Raw genomic sequence first — 2,500 nt, 5'->3', positions numbered from 1 at the left:
CATAAGACGTTGCGGCCGTGTAGGTCAGCATATTGAATATGCTGGCAAGTCACATATGAGGGGGTAAAATATCATCTATACTATATGCATATATGGCAGGTGGTGTTGTATGTTTTTAGCGGAAAGCAAGGTTTTCTCCTACAACAAGAGAGGGGCTAAAAGAAAAATGTTACTACATTGTTGGTTGTTAATGAGATGGTTCCGTCAACCAGTTCTCATACCCAAGTTATCAATATTACTTACCCACATCAAATATATATAATGGTGTTGAGAATTTCAGATAACTTCAGTTCCTTTGGCTCAACTTGTCCATGACCGTGGACACGGCTAATCGATTAGGTTTGAGTACTCTGCAGAGTTTTGCACACGTTCCCCACAAAATTTGATCGCCTCCGTGTATGTCTCCGCACTTAAGGGTGTTTGAAGACCGAATGATCAAAACATGGTCTTTGAACGGGTCCCTCTGATCCCCTGTTTGTGCCCATCCAATCCTACCGTTCTTCTACATCTGCTAGCACCGCCTGTCCAGAGTCGCCACGTTGTCCAACCAAGCCAGAGCCCATAATGACTTGTGGCTGTGCAGGTAAGCCTTGGGTCTTGAAAATATCCTTCCATCTCTTCGAGCCTGGGTGAAGCTTTCCGGTAGATGTCATGGCACGTCTCCATGCATCCCGGGTCGTCCACTGGTTTCTCTAGGGAGCCCATCAAAATCGTCCTTCACCCAGCATTGCATTGCATCACGACGTCTTGAAAAGTCTTGTCTTAACCGGTCTTGGTTATTAAATTATTCTCGCATCACTCATGATAAACTCTCAACCAGAACCCCGTCTACACAAGCATAGCATAATACAATTTGTCGTCCCGGGCCAAGTAACAGGGTTGTTCGGGTGCCAACCACATGATACTACATCAGGTAACCATAATTTTACAAGTACCTAGTCAGCATGTAAATGGGTATAGGATGGAAGAACTACGATGCATAAAACATAGGTGATACATGATCAAATGACTTGCCTTGCTGATAGTTGTCGTGATCGAGCGCTTCTAAGTAGCAGGCTTCGCACTCCGAATGATCTATAGATACAAACAAGTATACACCATAAGCATTACAATCATTAACAAGCAAAATAACATCACTAGCATAACACTACTATTGCATAAAGTGAAGGAATTCACTTCACCTAATCAAAACAGAATCTTTTTTTGATAAAACCCCAAGTAAAACTATTTAAAACAAATTGAAACTTGTACTACTGAAAGATATTTTCATTGGGAAGCATTAGCAAAAAGAATCAGATTAAAAGCTATTTTTAAACTCCTGGAATAAGCAAAACAAGATTTAAACTAAATCTGATCTAATTCAAATTTTGAAATTTCAAACATAGGCAAATAATATGTTTTAGAACACTACAGAAAATTTGTAATCTACTGGAAAAAGATTCAACTCCATTGGAGTTCTGGATCAAAAGTTAAGAGCAAAACAAAATTCAAACTCTCTCTGTTTTTGAATTAAAACAAAAAAAAGAGAGTAACTAACTAGTGCACGGGAGGGGGGTACGTGGCGTGTTCTGGTTGGCTGAGATAGTGTGTGCTACGGGGTATTACTAGCAAGCGGCCGATATCTAACTAAAAACTCTGGCTAACTAATAAGTAAAGAAAACCGGCTCGGTCTTTTAACTAAAACCGAAGGGGTAAGTTGCTTTTAATATACACGATTGGATCTAGATCTAACGGTAGAATATAAACAACACAAAAAACAAAAGAAAAAAATAGGAAGGAGGAGTTACGTCCTGTGACAGAACCGAGCAGGGGCTGCTCCGGCGATGGAGGCGGCTCCGGCGAGGTGGGGAGGGCGGCTCCGGTGGGGTGAGGTGGCGGAGGAGGGGAAGGTGGAGGTGCGGCCGGCGCTTGGGGTGGAGGGGCGAGGCGCTGCTCCTCGGGCTCCTGGCGAGGAGTTCCTGGTAGGAATCTCGTGGGGATGGGGAGGGGTGCAGGGGGGGCCGACGGGGTGGGGGTGGCGGAGGAGGTGCAGGGGGGCCGACGGGGGTGGGGTGGCGGAGGAGGTGCGGGGGGCGATGGGGAAGGTCGGCGGGGGTGGGGAGGGGGTGCAGCGGCGATGGGGAAGGTCGCCGGCGAGTTCCTGTGGCGGGCTCCGGCGAGCTCCGCGGGGGGAGGAGGAGGTGGGGAGAGGCGACGGTTCCGACGGGAATGGAAAGAGGAGGCCATGGGGATCCTTTATAGGGGGCGAGGAGGTGCTGGGAGGGAAAGAACTTCGCGAACTCCGGAAGGGGAGGATTTCTTGGCTCCCTGCCATGGAAGTTGCGTGAGCACGAGAGGAGGGAGTCCAAAGGAAGGAGAAGATCCTTTGTTGGGCCAGAATAGGAAGTTCCTTAATGGGCCAGGGTAAGTTCCCAAAAAAAACCGATTTACTTCCTAATAATTAAAGCAGGAAATAATAAATATGACATGGAAATAAAATCCTTCCCAAAAATATAAGTGT

At 46.5% G+C, this 2,500-nt stretch overlaps 1 pseudogene; it reads left to right on the top strand.

Annotated features, from left to right (window-relative positions):
* Nucleotides 1–1,823: 1,823 nt before the first annotated feature.
* The window catches only part of LOC123426582, a 21,041-nt pseudogene continuing 20,364 nt past the window's right edge, over nucleotides 1,824–2,500 (top strand).

This window comes from Hordeum vulgare, chromosome 2H (assembly GCF_904849725.1).
Source record: "Hordeum vulgare subsp. vulgare chromosome 2H, MorexV3_pseudomolecules_assembly, whole genome shotgun sequence".
Taxonomy (NCBI): domain Eukaryota; kingdom Viridiplantae; phylum Streptophyta; class Magnoliopsida; order Poales; family Poaceae; genus Hordeum; species Hordeum vulgare.
This window is presented reverse-complemented; position numbering and strand designations above follow the sequence as displayed.